General features: G+C 33.4%; 1 long non-coding RNA gene across 1 annotated transcript; it reads left to right on the top strand.

Moving 5' to 3' along the window:
- The first annotated feature begins 333 nt into the window (after positions 1-333).
- Positions 334-8,557, top strand: LOC128290595 (uncharacterized). The gene is made up of 3 exons (XR_008280409.1): positions 334-515; positions 1,434-1,477; positions 8,409-8,557. It is a non-coding gene; the product is annotated as an uncharacterized LOC128290595 (long non-coding RNA).
- Positions 8,558-18,479: the final 9,922 nt, after the last annotated feature.

The following is an 18,479-nucleotide window of genomic DNA, read 5'->3' as shown; positions in this document are numbered from 1 at the left end:
TTTTTGTTCCATAAGAAAAAGGGAGTGAAATTATGAAATAGGACCTATGTGAAAATGTTTGAAAATGCTATAGGCTAAATTGAAGTGGCCAAATAAATAGGAGTGCAAAATAGGAGGATTTGCATGACAAACCTCCCATTTTACATGAAGTAGCCAATCATCATGTTGTTTTAGACAAAATGTGCACTTGATATCCATAATTTATGGTACAAATTGATACAAATTGATAATAGGTTAGGTAAATTTTCAATGATAATAGGTTAGGTAAATGTTCCATGATAATGGGTTAGGTAAATGTTTCATGATAATGGGTTAGGTAAATGTTTCATGATAAGAATTTCATGTCTTTTGTATTAAAGAATTAAATGGATGAAATATGAAGTTTTATTAAAAGAAAAAGGGGTGAAAAGAACAAAGTTTTGTCCATCTTTGTTCATCATAGCTGAAAGTTAGAGAAGAGAAAGGAGAGGAGAAAGCTCTTGAGTATTTGGTCATTAGGAGGAGGAAAATTGAAGGTAAGTTCTTGGTACCTTGCTTCTATTTTGAGGTTCATGAGTTCTTCTTGATTCTACCTTAACTCTTGAAGTATATTTTGATTTTTAGTTGTGTTGTGAGCATTTAGTCATGAATTAAAATGAAGGAAATGGTTGTTGTTTCATGTTCTTTTGATGAAAAATGGAAGATAGGTGAAGTTGAGCCAAACAAATGAGCATGCATGTGCCTTAGATGTTAAAGGGAAAAATCAGCTAACATGTTGTGCTTTAAAATGATGAAATGGAGATTATACTTAAGTAAAATCATAGATATGTGATGATTGATTGGTGATATACTTGTTTAAATAACAAGCATGCAAGGTAGGTGTATGAAAGAGTGATTTGGTAATAAATCTGCTTGGGACAGCAGCAATAACGTGACTTTGGAAAATCACCATAAATTGTGGGAGATGAATTAGAAGATGAATAAATTATGTAATTAAATCTTATTGAGTCTAGTTTCTAATGAAATAAACAAGAACATATTTTGAATTCTGTACAATGAGAAATTTGATTCGTAATGAAGAGTGGTCAGATTAGTCAAATAGTGAAACATGGGAAACTTTGAGAAAAATCTGGTATTGATTGGCTAAACCAAAAATTCTGAAAATATTATGGATAGAAGATATATGAGTCTATTTTCAGGGAAAATTAACGGAACTTGATTTGGAGTTTCGTAGCTCCAGTTATAAATAATTTAGTGACTGTTGCTCAGGAAGACAGCTTGCAGTGAAATTATGATTATGTGGTAAACATTGACAAAAATTTGTTAATGAGTTGCTTATTGATTTCTTATAAGCTTACTATGATCTGTAGGTGTGGTTGGCTGAATATGGTATGAGGTTAATATGTAGTTCGTGTTTGAATAGTTAGATTAACGTGTTAGTAATCCAATTATAGGCAGTTCGTGTGTGTGGATCTCGTCAGCATATCGTCGCAAACAGGTGTGTAACTAACACCCTCTTTCTTAGTCTGGATCGGCAAAAGTCGAAAAGTCGAAATGCCAAAAACCGGTATTTTGTAGATTTGCGAGTGTGCGAATGCTCGTGAGGTAAATCGATTAATGTTTTTGGTAAGCTGCAAAATTTAGACTGTAAAGTGCATGATTTCTGTGCCCTCGATATTTTTGGGCTTAATGGGCCAAAATTGGAATGATGGGCCAACGGACCCAATTCGGTAAGAACCATCGGTACGTGATTCTGTTAGTACGTGAAAGGTAGGAATATGCATGAAAAACCCTAAAATAGATAAATTCTTGAAATACCTTTAAAAGTGGAAAATTTACGTTTTACCCTAGGAGATAAATTACCAAATACCTCTAGGGTTAAATTGACCTAAATGCATGTTTGATTGTTGTTATTTACTGCATGCCATGTTGTTATTATCGATGCATGGGGATGGGATATTGACGGAGGAAGTCTGAAAGTGGCTTGTCCACGTCTTGGAGGCTTTGCCTCAATTCTATGATAAGCGAGCGCAAAGGTCGCAATCGTGGAGTGTTAAATTTGGGTGGGTTGAGCTATTCCCCACATGGAGTGTATCGCTGATACGGGTGGAGTGTAGTGGTTGGTGGGTTGAGTAGTCTCCCAAATGGGCTTGCATATGTTTCTTGATGTTGCATGTATTTTGAAATGGGCCTATGGGCCATCTCATTATCTGAATAAGGGCTAAGGCCCGGTTATTATGTCTGAAAAGGGCTCGGCCCAGTACCACTATTACCCAAATGGGCTTGCATATGTTTCTTGATGTTGCATGTATTTTCAAATGGGCCTATGGGCCATCTTGTTATCTGAATAAGGGGCTAAGGCCCGGTTTATTGTAATCTGAAAAGGGCTCGCCGATACCATTATTACTGAATGGGCTTAGGCCCAATAGGCTGAGTGACTTGGGCTTTGAATGGGTTTTCCTTACACTTGAGTTTCCCCAAACTCACCCCTTTTATTTTCATCCACGCAGAAATCCCCAACCATAGTGGGCTTGGAGTTGTGAGGAATTTGAGTGGCCACCCGCTCGAAAGTTTGATTTTCTTACGGGAACTGGACATCCTTTTATTTACGTTTGAAGTTTTGGGTTTTAAATGTAATAAGGCCGCTTAATTATTTTTGATGGTTTTAATATGTATTACTAAGATAGGTATTACTTATTTTAACTGTTGAAATTGGATAGCTTTAGGCGCGTTTTAAAAAAAACAACAATTGATTTCAAAATAACACGACAACAAGCAAAGCTTCCATAATGAAAGTATTTTCCAAAATTAATCACTTTTCCTAAAATGACTTAATCAAATCGGTTTCCTAAAAATATCCATGACGTTAAGGTGTGGAAATGGCGGTATGCATGTCTAGAATTGGATCCGAAGGAGCTTGGAACTTAAGCGATCCGATGGACTCACCACCTCTTTTCGGTTTCCTACGGTGCATGACTTCCATTCACTTTAACCTTTAATGAATTAATCTTTTGAACATTAAATACGATTTTCGGACTTAGAATGGAAATTTTTAACGTTTTGATGTGGCATGCGGATCCACCATAACTTCGGGCGGGTTTGGGGTGCTACATTTAGTGGTATCGAGCCTAGGTTGCAACAACTCGGTACTGTGGAATGGGTTTACAAAACAAAGATTTTCGAAAACAAAATTTTATAAAGAATGCGAAAAACTCGATTTTCAAAATTTAGATCTTTAGAAGGTGGCATTCCGAATCTCTGGCTCAAGTCTGTAAGTATTCTGAATTTTTTTGAATATTTTCCTGAATTATCTGTCTATACTGAAACCCTATTAGGATATTCTAGATAGGATGATACTGAAACCATAGGAAAATATGATAAGAGACTGAAACTGTAGCTAGACTTCGATTCTGCGAAAACAACCTTTGAATTCTTGTCGATTCATAAAATATCGTAATAAACCTTTGGAATATTGAATTGATGCATAAAATTCGTAATTAAGATAAATCGATATGAGTACGAGAGCTACTCGGGGAAGAGGCCGTGGTCGAGGCCGAGGTAGTACTCAAGCTGGATCTTCGTCTTCTGAACACATACCCACTGGAGTAGCACGACTACCACCGACGGATGAGAATGGGCCGTATGATCGGGCTATCGAGGATGATGCCCTGTCACAGGCAATGCTTCGTGTTCTGGAAAGGGTTGCCGGAGCAAGTTCGGGCAACGAAATTCAAGGTTCTATTTCTGAATGACTTCGGGACTAAAGGAACGGAGAACTTTAAGGGCGTGTTTGGTATAGCCTCGAATGTGGCGGAATATTGGTTGGAGGCCACAGAACGGATTATGGACGACTTAGATTGCTCTGAGGAGATTGTGAGTGGGGTATCTGTACTAAGTCCCTTGGGTCACTCGATTAGGGTAGACAAACTGTATAGGAATGTACCTTTAGAAACTCAAGGTAAGATTTTCCCTGGAGATCTGATGGAGTTACCATTCGGAGAGTTTGACCTCATTCTGGGAATGGATTGGCTTGTTAAGCATAAGGCGACTCTGGATTGTGCTGCTAAACGAATGGTGTTAAGAACTACAAAGGATGATGAGGTTATGGTGATAGGTGAGAGAAGGGATTATTTGTCCAATGTAGTGTCGACATTAAGAGCCGAAAAGTGGATTCGAAAATGTTGTGAGGCCTAATTGGTATTTGCAAGTTAGTCGGAAGAGGAGGGACTGACAGTAGATAAGATTAGGACCGTAAAGGAGTTCCAAGATGTTTTTCTGGAGGAGCTTCCAGATTTGCCTCCGAATCGAGAAGTTGAGTTTGGAATAGACTTGTTGCCTGAAATGGCGCTTGTGTCCATCGCACCGTATAAGATGGCACCGAAGGAGTTAGTGGAGTTAAAGGCTCAAATTCAAGAGTTGTTGGACAGGGACTTTATTAGGCCAAACGTGTCTCCATGGGGAGCACCGGTGCTATTCGTGAAAAAGAAGGATGGTACGATGCGGATGTGCATTGGTTATCGCCAGTTGAACAAACTGACGATTAAGAATAAGTATCCACTGCCAAGGATTGACGATCTATTCGACCAGCTTAGAGGAGCTTCTGTATTTTCCAAGATCGACCTTCGATCTGGATATCATCAGTTAAGGGTCAAGGAGGTAGATATCCAAAAGACGACATTCAGGACTCCGTATGGTCATTACGAGTTTGTGGTTATACAATTTGGACTGACGAATGCTCCTGCAGCATTTATGGATCTGATGAATCGTGTGTTCCAACCATTTTTGGATCAGTTCGTAGTCGTTTTTATTGACGATATCCTGGTATATTCAAAGCTGAAACAAAAGCGTGATGAGCATCTCCGTATAGTCTTTGTAAGTATTAAGGAGAAGGAACTCTTTGCGAAGTTCAGCAAGTGTGAATTTTGGTTGAGGGAGATAACCTTCTTAGGACATGTGGTCTCTACTGAGGGGATTAAGGTGGACCCTCAGAAAATTGAAGCGATTTTAGAGTGGACGCCGCCTAGGTCAGTGTCAGAAATACGGAGTTTTCTAGGACTGGTAGGATACTACAGAAGGTTTGTGGAAGGTTTTTCTGTAATGGCAGCACCTTTGACAAAACTCATAAGGAAAGGAGTACCGTTTGTATGGACTAAGAAATAGCAAGAAGCTTTTGAGAAGTTGAAGAAAGTTCTGACTGAAGCACTTGTGTTAATTCAGCCGGAGTCTGGGAAAGATTTTACTGTGTACAGTGACGCATCACACGTGGGTTTGGCTGCGTGTTAATGCAAGAGGGTAAGGTGGTTGCATATGCATCACGATAGCTTAAGCCTCATGAGGGAAACTATTTGACTCATGATTTAGAGTTGGCAGCAGTGATATTTGCACTTAAGATTTGGAGACATTACTTGTACGGAGAAAGGTGTATTATATACACTGACCATAAGAGTCTTAAGTATTTGTTGACTCAGAAGGAGCTGAACCTTAGGCAAAGGAGATGGATTGAGTTGCTTAAGGATTATGACTGTTTGATCGAGTATCACCCAAGCAAGGCTAATGTGGTAGCCGATGCTCTAAGTTGTAGAGCGGTATCTGATCTGAGAGCAATGTTTGCTCGTCTGAGTCTGCATGATGATAGAAGTCTGTTGGCTGAGTTGCAAGTGAGGCCAACCTGGGTGGATCAGATAAAGGAAAAACAGTTGAACAATGAGTCTTTGGTCGCTCGTTTTCAACAAGTTAAGGAAGAGGAAACTTCTGAGTTTGGGAGCCAGAAGAGACGTTGCAACAGCAATACCCTCATCTGTTTGGATTAGGTAAATTTCGAGGACGAAATTTCTTTAAGGAGGGTAGAGTTGTAACGCCCCAATTTTCGGGAATCCTGTAAATGTTGGCATAGGTTTAATTATGTTAGTGGGCCTCTAGGAGGCCCAAGCTTAAGATAGAACCCGGTAATTTTAGTTAATTTTGTTCCATAAGAAAAAGGAGTGAAATTATGAAATAGGACCTATGTGAAAATGTTTGAAAATGCTATAGGCTAAATTGAAGTGGCCAAATAAATAGGAGTGCAAAATAGGAGGATTTGCATGACAAACCTCCCATTTTACACGAAGTAGCCAACCATCATGTTGTTTTAGACAAAATGTGCACTTGATATCCATAATTTATGGTACAAATTGATACAAATTGATAATAGGTTAGGTAAATTTTCAATGATAATAGGTTAGGTAAATGTTCCATGATAATGGGTTAGGTAAATGTTTCATGATAAGAATTTCATGTCTTTTGTATTAAAGAATTAAATGGATGAAATATGAAGTTTTATTAAAAGAAAAAGGGGTGAAAAGAACAAAGTTTTGTCCATCTTTGTTCATCATAGCTGAAAGTTAGAGAAGAGAAAGGAGAGGAGAAAGCTCTTGAGTATTTGGTCATTAGGAGGAGGAAAATTGAAGGTAAGTTCTTGGTACCTTGCTTCTATTTTGAGGTTCATGAGTTCTTCTTGATTCTACCTTAACTCTTGAAGTATATTTTGATTTTTAGTTGTGTTTTGAGCATTTAGTCATGAATTAAAATGAAGGAAATGGTTGTTGTTTCATGTTCTTTTGATGAAAAATGGAAGATAGGTGAAGTTGAGCCAAACAAATGAGCATGCATGTGCCTTAGATGTTAAAGGGAAAAATCAGCTAACATGTTGTGCTTTAAAATGATGGAATGAAGATTATACTTAAGTAAAATCATAGATATGTGATGATTGATTGGTGATATACATGTTTAAATAACAAGCATGCAAGGTAGGTGTATGAAAGAGTGATTTGGTAATAAATCTGCTTGGGACAGCAGCAATAACGTGACTTTGGAAAATCACCATAAATTGTGGGAGATGAATTAGAAGATGAATAAATTATGTAATTAAATCTTATTGAGTCTAGTTTCTATTGAAATAAACAAGAACATATTTTGAATTCTGTACAATGAGAAATTTGATTCGTAATGAAGAGTGGTCAGATTAGTCAAATAGTGAAACATGGGAAATTTTGAGAAAAATCTGGTATTGATTGGCTAAACCAAAAATTCTGAAAATATTATGGATAGAAGATATATGAGTCTATTTTCAGGGAAAATTAACGGAACTTGATTTGGAGTTTCGTAGCTCCAGTTATAAATAATTTAGTGACTGTTGCTCAGGAAGACAGCTTGCAGTGAAATTATGATTATGTGGTAAACATTGACAAAAATTTGTTAATGAGTTGCTTATTGATTTCTTATAAGCTTACTATGATATGTAGGTGTGGTTGGCTGAATATGGTATGAGGTTAATATGTAGTTCGTGTTTGAATAGTTAGATTAACGTGTTAGTAATCCAATTGTAGGCAGTTCGTGTGTGTGGATCTCGTCAGCATATATCGCATAAGCATGTGTGTAACTAACACCCTCTTTCTTAGTCTGGATCGGCAAAAGTCGAAAAGTCGAAATGCCGAAAACCGGTATTTTGTAGATTTGCGAGTGTGCGAATGCTCGTGAGGTAAATCGATTAATGTTTTTGGTAAGCTGCAAAATTTAGACTGTAAAGTGCATGATTTCTGTGCCCTCGATATTTTTGGGCTTAATGGGCCAAAATTGGAATGATGGGCCAACGGGCCCAATTCGGTAAGAACCCTCGGTACGTGATTCTGTTAGTACGTGAAAGGTAGGAATATGCATGAAAAACCCTAAAATAGATAAATTACTGAAATACCTTTAAAAGTGGAAAATTTACGTTTACCCTAGGAGATAAATTACCGAAATACCTCTAGGGTTAAATTGACCTAAATGCATGTTTGACTGTTGTTATTTACTGCATGCCATGTTGTTATTATCTGATGCATGGGATTGGGATATTGACGGAGGAAGTACTGAAAGTGGCTTGTCCACGTCTTTGGAGGCTTTGCCTCAATTCTTTGATAACTGAGCAAAGGTGCAAGCTGTGGAGTGTTAAATTTGGGTGGGTTGAGCTACTCCCACATGGAGTGTATGGCTGAATACGGTGGAGTGTAGTGGTTGGTGGGTTGAGTAGTCTCCCAAATGGGCTTGCATATGTTTCTTGATGTTGCATGTATTTTGAAATGGGCCTATGGGCCATCATCATTATCTGAATAAGGGCTAAGGCCCGGTTTATTATAATCTGAAAAGGGCTCGGCCCAATACCACTATTACCCAAATGGGCTTGCATATGTTTCTTGATGTTGCATGTATTTTGAAATGGGCCTATGGGCCATCTTTATTATCTGAATAAGGGCTAAGGCCCGGTTTATTGTAATCTGAAAGGGCTCTGGCCCAGTACCACTATTACTGAATGGGCTTAGGCCCAATAGGCTTGAGCTGACTTGGGCTTTGAATGGGTTTTCCTTACACACTGAGTTTCCCCAAACTCACCCCTTTTATTTTCATCCACGCAGGAAATCCCCAACCATAGTGGGCTTGGAGCTGTGAGGGAATTCGGAGTGGCCACCCGTTCTGAAAGTTTGATTTTCTTCTGGTGAACTGGACATCCTTTTATTTACGTTTGAAGTTTTGGGTTTTTAAATGTAATAAGGCCGCTTAATTATTTTTGATGGTTTTAATATGTATTACTAAGATAGGTATTACTTATTTTAACTGTTGAAATTGGATAGCTTTAGGGCGCGTTTTAAAAAAAAACAACAATTGATTTCAAAATAACACGACAACAAGCAAAGCTTCCGCAATGAAAGTATTTTCCAAAATTAATCACTTTTCCTAAAAATGACTTAATCAAATCGGTTTCCTAGAAATATCCATGACGTTAAGGTGTGGAAATGGCGGTATGCATGTCTAGAATTGGATCCGAAGGGAGCTTGGTACTTAGCGGTCCGATGGACTCACCACCTCTTTTCCGGTTTCTTACGGTGCTGACTTCCATTCACTTTAACCCTTAATGAATTAATCTTTTGAACATCAAATACGATTTTCTGGACTTAGAATGGAAATTTTTTTTAACGTTTTTGATGTGGCATGCCGGATCCGGCCATAACTTCTGGGCCGGGTTTGGGGTGCTACAGAGCTAGTCCAAACGAAACACACCAAATAGAGAGTATAACACGAGAGTTCGCAACAAATACTGAACCTCGGTTTATTCAGGTAATATGCAAATATATCCATCCAATACCATCTCCACTTCAATCCCCCGTAACACACCAAATCACGATTGCACTCTATCCCGTGTTCAATCCAAATCGAGCATCAAAATTAATAATATATCTCAAATAACCATTCATTATCAACAATTAAAAATATATTTATTGTACCATGTTAATCTACTCAAAAATTCATATAAATTTTAAATTTTAAACCATACGAACTTACTTGTATTGAATTGTAGTAGTTGTAGAAGTTTAGGGATTATTCCACTATTTTTCCCTTTCCACAAGTATCTATAGGATCTTGATCTAAAATATAGAATTCCTCAATTATCAGCTTACATTTCACATTCCAATCTATTTAACAATTAATACCCTTTTATTTTTTAAATTTACATAATTACCCCAAACTTTTATAATTTTTACAATTTAGTCCCTCAACCCCAAATTCATCAAATTAACTATTTTTCTCAAGTAAATATTTCATCCACAAACACTTAGCCCTTAAACAGCCCCCAATGAATCCTAAATTCACTTCCAAACCCTAAAATTTTGTCATTTCCACAATTTAATCCTAAAATCAAAATTTAACAAAAATCACTTTACAAAATCATTAAACAACACAATCAAAGGTTCAAATACATGGTATTCATAAAAAAAATTTAGTATTTATCAATGGAAACTTCCAAAATTTTTAACAGAATCAAAAAAGAAGGTATGGGCTAGCTGGACCTATTTGCAACGATCTCAAAAACATAAAAATTACAAGAAATAGGATTAAAAAGGACTTACATGCAAGGTTCCTATGCTATCCCAATATAAATCTTCCAAAAACGGTGAAATTCCTTAGGCTTTTCAGCAAGAACATGAAAATGATGATTTTGGCTTTTGTTTAATTAAACTTTAATTTTTTTACCAAATTACATAATTACCCTTAATTAAAGCCTTATAAAACCACCATTTAGAAAACCTATTATGGTCCATTAATACTCAATTGGACTAATTATTATTTAAGTCCTTTTTTATTTCAAAATTAAGCTATCAAATCAATAGTAATTCAAGATTTACTAAATTTTTTACCTTTTTTAGTTTAGTCCTTTTTATTCAATCAACTATCTAAATGTTAAAATTTCTTAACCAAGTTTCAATACGATTCTAATGACTCTATAAATATTCTAAAAATAATATTTACGAGTCGATATGATAGAAATTTGTGGTCCCAAACACCATTCTATCACCATTGAAAATCAGGTTTTTACATTGTCTATGTATGAAACTTGTGATAATGCTATCACTTTGTTCTTTCAATCTCTTAGCATTCGAATACCTAGAAAAAAGTTAACTTCTCCATAGTACTTCATGCTAAACTATTGAATTAACCACAATTTAACCAATGACAATGTTCCTAAATCATTTCCAATGAGTAGATTGTCATTAACATATAGAACGAGAAAGACTACATTTTCATCCCCAATATGTTTATAAACACAAGGTTCATCTACGTTTTGCTCAAATCCAAAGGTTTTAATTGCTTGATCAAACCTTTGATTCCATGAGCAAGATGCTTGCTTAACTCTAGATATAGATCTAAGTAATTTGCAAACTTTATGCTTGTTTCCTTTAGTTATATATCTGGTGGGTTGCATCATATAGATGCTCTCTTCAAGATATTTATTCAAGAATGATGGTTTGACATCCATTTGCTAGATCTCGTAATTCAAAATTGTCGCAATGGATAACAATATGTAGATTGACTTGAGCATGGCAAACGGAGAGAAGGTTTATTCATAATCGATACTTTCTTTTTGAATATAACCTTTAGCTACAAGTCTTGCCTTTTAAGTTTCCACTTTTCCATCTGCATTTCTTTTCTACTTATGAATCCACTTACACCTTATAAGTTTTATCCCTTTCGGTAAGTCTACAAGTTCTCACATTGAGTTGGAATCCATAGAACCCATCTCAGCTTTCATAACTATTTTCCAGAGTTTGGAATCAACACTCTGCATCACTTCATCATATATGAATGGGTCATCATCTTTATGTTCGGCAGACTTAGTGTTTAGAACACTTTCACCAAATTAGAATAAATCATGCTTGTTTGGTTAAGTAATTTAACTTAGAAATTAGTTAATTAAAATTTAGTGACTAAATTATAAAAATTCAATCACTATTGAATTTTAATTTAGAAAAGGCTTGAGGACCTAGATAACAATTATTCGAATGATCAAAATGGTTAATTAACCATTTTCCATCATTAGATAGTGGATATTGATGGTCTTCCACTTATTATTAATTATGTAAATAAATAAATAAATAAGCACTAAACAAGCTATAAATACCAACCTTAGTGGGAAGAAAGAGAAATCATCATCTTCTTCTTCATTACTTAGTCGTCCTACCTTACACAGAAAAAAAAGAAAACCATTCTCCTGGTTCAGCATTCAGCCACCAACATTTGAAAGGTAATTAAACTAATTTCATGTAATTTTTATACATGGCAGCTTGATTTATCTAGCCCATGTATCAATTTTTTCAATTGTTAAGTTTTTAGCAAGATGAAATTATAGAGAAATTAATGAATTAGGCTTGGTATTGATATATATTAAGCTTATATCATGATAATGACTAAATTGTAAAGTTAATTTAACTTGTTTGATAATATTGAAACATTAGGGACTAAATTGAATAAGAAGAAAATATGTCATGAAATTATATTGTAAATAGAAAGTATAGGGTCCCTAATAGAAGAAGGTGAAATTGGATTTTGATCTGATGCTAAATATTGAAAAATATGCATATCTCGAGTATAGGGACTAAAACGAGTAAAATGTAAAATACGAGTGTATTAAAAAAAGGGACTAATTAGGGTCATGCATCTCATGGCATCATTGTTGGCGAGTCATTGAATGGCTATTATATGTTAATTTATGATATTAGTTTGGTATGTATATACATATTTGTATAGAGCAAGAATTGGAAAGTGGAGCTTGTAAAATAAAGGTTAAATTTGTGGAATAAGCCTCGAAAGATCTATTTATTTTGTATTTTGAAAGGTAAGTTCTTATAGAACTTAGTACCCTTCCTTGTTTGATAGGTATGTTTTTGTTTATTTTCATTTCATCTATGGTTAAACTTATGCTAAAATTATAGTGCAAAATGACATATTTGGCTAGAATACATAAATGAATAGGGGTGAGTTGTGATTAGTTGAATAATGCTATGGCTATTGATTTGTAATGAGAAGAATGGAAAAAGATCTTTAAAGGTATCACTAGTTGCATATGTAATTCGTACTTAGATACAATCGATGAATTTCAAAAATTGAAATGTGAGGGTCACAACTTACGTCTATGCATATATGAATGGTTGATGCACATGTAAACTTAATAGAAAGGCTAGGATATAGTTGGCATGCCAATAGGGTCATACACGCATTTTGTATGAGTTTGTTGACGATGTGGAGATTATGATATGTCATTTAGTATCCAATATTTATTGCGGACCATCGGTTATTCATTGTCTCTTCAGAGACCTTGGTATGGTGGAGAGATGTATTTGCATATGAATATCCATTTGGTACCTACGGACTTGGCACTTTTGTGCTTTGGTGTGGTGTAATATATGCTTATATGAGTTATCTTGGTGTGGTGTAGTTAACTTACGTGTCCGAGTCCATATTTTCTAAGGGTGAATTAGGTGAAACATTAAATTGAATCTTGAAATCAAGTAACGAAATATGAACTTGATTTGTTATATTGTATAAGCATGTAATTATGAATGTAATGGTATGAGTGAGTAGCTTAGTGAATGAAATTGAGAATATGATGATCTTATAAGAATTAGTACACTTTTATGGTGTTTTGGTAATGGTTATAATGCTTGATACACTTGAATATATATATGTTTCCTATGCTCACAATGTTGTAATATTACGTGCCTTGTTTTAGCTAGATGTGTGTCTAGTTCATTTCGCATATAGCATGCTCACTTATGGCCAAGGTAAGTGTAGTAAATTCTATTTGAATTTACTAAGCATTGAATGCTTACCCATCATTATTTTTCTTATATGTAGATTCCCTAGCTATCGAAAATATCAAAGTCAACTTTGTATGGATACCACACTATCAACAAGACGGAAAAAATATGTTCATTTTCATACCTATTATTATGGCATGTATATAGGGTGTCTCTTTATATAATAGTCACTTATGAGATGAATGTTAAGGTAGATATTGTAAGATAAGATTGGAAAGGCCTAGTTATACCTAGTTTATGGTCTTGTGTTTAATGTCATCTAAACTCTTTAAGTTCAAAAGATTTTTGAGCTTTAAGTGCATAAGTTCATACGATGTGATTACTTGTTGAAATTGGGTTGAAACATTATATGGAAATATGGTTTACATTGTAAGTATTGAACTTGTACCAAAATGATTAATGCACCAATAAGGGGTATCGCCATAACGAACAAGTCCATAACGTCACGACTTAAATCAACACTCACTGTTTTGATAAGTTCGTGGCGTGATACCCATTGTATCGTGACAAGGGAAGTCAATGAGTTACGTCGCGACCTGGAATCTCCAAATTCGCAACATCAACTTGATAGTTTGAAAATCTTACAATTTGATCCTGATTTGACCTTGAGTTAGTAGAAGAGTTTTTGTAATCACGTATAAGACCCAAAAATGATTATGTAGCATATTATGAATGTGTATTACACTTATAAGCATGCAAGAATTGTTAAATGGTGTTGTAATTGGTTGTGGTTGTTCTGGTAATGAATGTGGCATCCTAAGGCTTGAACTCGACGATCGGGTCAAGTATGGGGCATTATAACATATTTATTCTATTTTACTTATTGATGAGGTAATTTAATATGATTTACCGATGATGCATGGAATTTATATATTAACAGTACTTCAAATATAGTTTCTATATTTATTAGAATTTATATATTTTATAATTAAATACTTTTTATTAATAAATATTTTTCAAAAAACAACTTTTATTAAAAATAGTAATTTGAAAATTAAAGAAAATTCTTTCTAAGCTTGAGCTTAAAAAGTGATGTTCTATCGAGTTTAAATCTGAGTATCCAACACTAAGTTTCAAATCAAACTAGATCTCAAGCTTATCACTATTTGAACTCAGCTCCACTCAATTATACCTTTACACATTATCCATGTCTTGTTTCCACAGTTTTTTGGGGAGGTAACAATTTGCAGATAAGACCCTAGTTAAAAGGCTTTTTGCACTCTTGACAAAAGTTTGGCAAGTTTTCCTATTACCTTTTTTCCGGTGAATTCATGTAATAAAAACACTTGTTTTACAGCTTTCCATCACTATTCATTAGAATTACATAAAAATCAAGTATAAGAAGGTATAGCTTAAACTAATAAACAAGTCCTTAAAGTTTACTAGTTTATTTTAAAAAGTCCTCATATTTTTTTGTGCATCTAGACGAACCCTTAAAATTTTAACTGTAATGAACCTTTAACCTTTTACTTATATCTAAACTAGTATGGTTATCCGTACTTTGCATTGGGTTAAATATTTATTTGTGCTAAACTATGGAGTAAAAATTTGGAGGTTAAAATATGCTCTAAATCTCTATACACTTTGTATGTTTAAAATTTAATTTCCTCACTTTTATTTTTAGAAATTTAGCTTCTCTACTTTTCAAATCTAAAAATTTAGGTCCACTTGTTACCACCATTAAAATTCGTCTGTTAAATTCATTGATGTGACATTCCAAAATTAAAAAAATATCTCTTGCTAGTGATGTAACAAAAGAATTGCGGTTGAAAATGTTGATGTGAATTTTTTTTTTAAAAGTCCATTTGAACATGTCATGATGAAATAAATATTTTTTTGGAATAGCATTCTTTAAGAAAAGACTTAGCATTATAATTGAAATATTTAACAATATTAACTATTTAGACTAATTAATGACATCTTATAAGTAGAGGACTAAATCATATAAAAATTAAAGTATATGTATTTAATCTAAAGTTCAACATAGTATAGGGGCCAAAATTGAAATTAGACCATTGTCTTTTAATGTAATAAAAAGGCAACGTTAACCTAAAAGATGTATCACTCTCTAAAACCTTTGAAGCATTCAAATTATATATAATTACGTAGAGTTTTAATAAAAAATGTAATGACCAAACTATGCTAGAAATTAAAGTATAGGAATTAAATATTAACTTCATGCATAATAGAAGGACTACAACTGAAATTTAACCTTTTCTTAAAACAATAAGAGAATCGCACATATGTCAACAAAAGGAAGGGGCAAAATAAATGAAATTATCATATAAGAGGTAGATCCCACATATGATTATAGTAAAGGGATTAGAATTGAAATTTGACCATTTATCTTAGAAGGACAAAAAGAAAAAGAAAAGAGAAGTGGTGGCACGTGTCATGAAGGAAGGCCCTGAGACCTTTCTTTTAAATATAGCCCCACTCTTTAAGTTATACCTAAATAGATCCCTTTTACTTGAAAATTACTCAATTACAAATCAAAGAATAAGAATTTATTCAGGGATAAGAAAATAGAAGGACTTGTATAGATAAAATAGTATAGTTCAGGGACTTATTAATATTTTAGTCAAAGATATTAGGATCCTTAAAAACATTAACTCCATTTATTCTCACCAAGATTTACTGGGAATCTTGGAATTTTTTTGTTGAATTATATATTAGAGCATTTAGTTGAAGCTGATATCTTACAAAACATCAATAGAATATACTTGTCCAAATGTCGGGTGGCCCCCTTGCTTAGGTTTGCAAAATATATTTTATTCTCCACTTTGCCCAAATCTAAATTAAATAATTTAAAACATTGTATAAATTTAATTATAAAAATATATTAATATAAAATAATATATTTTTATTTTTTAAAAATTATGAAATAGGTTTTTTTGGTAAGTTAGAATCGATCTCGAGTTTGAGCCTAAATTTTTTTTAAATTTAATTTCGATCCAACTTGATTTATGAATACATTTACAATAAAAACAACATGAATGTAACATATGTCACTTTCATGTAATAACATTTTTAGAGAAAAGCCAATCGTTTATTAATTCAATCATTAATAAATTGCTAAATTATTTTTACCATTTTTTTCTATAATTGGAGTTCGAATCCAAGTTCTTGTTAAAGAAAGTGAACACCCGATCAATAGGCTATAACTTAGGGAATTATCTCATGTGATGTGTAATATAATTGATTTTTTAAAAAAATGTGATCATATTAAGGTGGTGTTTGGAAAGCCACTTAATAATTAGATTTAGGTATAATTACTTGTAATTACACAAAGGAGACATATTCGGGTAACTATTATAATTGGTGAGTCCCACTGAATTGGATGTAATTGGAGCACCCTAATCACACTTTCCAATTCTTATGGTTGAAAATTAAAGTAATTATGCAAGTAACTACACCCAAATTCAATTTTAAAAAATTATTTTTTATAAGTAGACCTGTCCATGGGCCAAATTGGGTCGAGCCTTGACAACATTTTGGACCCGTTTGATAGGTTCGAGCCTGGCCCGAAAATAGGCCTAAAATTTTGTCCAAGATCAGCTCAAATAAAAATGCTAAAATTCAAGTCCAGCCTAACCTACTCATATTAATTTTTTATATTATTATTTTTAAATTAATACAATAAAAATACTAAAAACATTAAAATAAATGTTTCCCAAAAAATTGAAAATAAATTAAAATAAATATTTATACTTAAATAACACTAAGATAGGTGTAACTTAATAAGTAATTGCCTCTAAAATAGTAGCAAAATTAACAAAAAAATATAAGAGTTATACAACACCCAATAGAGGTGTGCATGGGCCGGGCTACCCGGCCCGGCCCAAAGGCTCGCCTGAAAAATGGGAGGGTTCGGGTAAAAATATAGGCCCAAAATATGGGTTTGGGCAAAAAAATTAGGTCCGTTTAGAAAATGGGTCGGGCCTCGGGTAAAACTTCTTTGGCCCAGGCCCGACCCAAATTATATACTAAATATATATATTTTTTATTTTTAATCATATTTACATTTTATTTTCAATTTTAATATAACCACTTTTTATTATATTTTCAATTTGTGTATTGTTTTAAGAATTGTTTTAGTCTCATTTTTTATTTGTTTCTTATTTTAATATTTATTTTTATGTTTTTAAATGTATTTGATTTATTATATTTTAAATTTTTTTATTTAATGAAATAAGCTAAAAAACATTTAATATGGGTCGGGCTCGGGCTTAATAATTTTATTTCGGGCCGGGCTTGGACAAATTTTTAGGCCCATATTTCGGGCCGGGCCAGGGCTAAGCGTAGAAAACGGGCCAAAAATTTTATCTAGGTCTGGCTTGGCCTGACCCATGCACACCTCTAACACCCAAACAATAACAACAAAATAGCAGCAACATAATAATGAAATGACAACAAAACAGTGAGAAAATGGCAAGAAAATAACAATTTTTTTTCTTTTTGCAAATTCGGGCCAGCCCAAGCCAAAAAGGTATTGTTCGAGGCCTTTTTTTTTCTCAAACTCATTTCTCGGACCTATTTTTTTGCCCAAACTCTCCCGTTTTTTGAACGAGGCTTTGGGCCAGGCCATGGACAGGTCTATATATAAGTTTAAGTTATAAAATTTTATATTATAAGCATGAACACGTATAAATATTTGGGATAGTTATGGTTAAAGATTTATTATATTATAAATCATAAAAGTTATATTATAAAAATAATTTGTGCATTTTATAAAGTTATAACAAAAAGTTATATAATCTAAATCCTAATTTTTTAAATTATGACAAAATATTTTTATTATAAAAATAATTTACAAGTTATAAAAGTGTTGTAGTATATTTATTCATAAAAAATTATGATCAAGAAATATGGACACAAATTATTTATGCATATAAAACAATATGCTTATTCCCAAGAAAATGGTATAATTTTTTTATCATAATTTATTTGGAAAAAAATAACTTTTTAAAGTTAAAGCTATAACAAAAATTATATTATTTATAAAAAGTGTTATGAAAGATATTGGACACTTTATAAAACTTTTTTTATAAAGGTTATATATTATAAATTTTATATTATTTTTACTTAATTTACATATTATAAAAAAGGGTTATAAGTTATAATCTAACATAGGTCTTTCTTCAAAGTAAGTTTATATAAGTCTTTATGATTTAAGCTACAAGCTATTTGTACCGTGAACCTAAATATTATACGATAGGTGTTAATTATGTAAATACAAAAGGTTTTTTTGCACCATATCATGAGGTATGATACCATTTGAGAGAATGAAGCTAGACATAAGTATAAAAGTACAAGAGATGGCTCACATATTCT

The sequence above is a fragment of the Gossypium arboreum genome, chromosome 3 (assembly GCF_025698485.1).
Source record: "Gossypium arboreum isolate Shixiya-1 chromosome 3, ASM2569848v2, whole genome shotgun sequence".
In the NCBI taxonomy this organism is placed as follows: domain Eukaryota; kingdom Viridiplantae; phylum Streptophyta; class Magnoliopsida; order Malvales; family Malvaceae; genus Gossypium; species Gossypium arboreum.
This window is presented reverse-complemented; position numbering and strand designations above follow the sequence as displayed.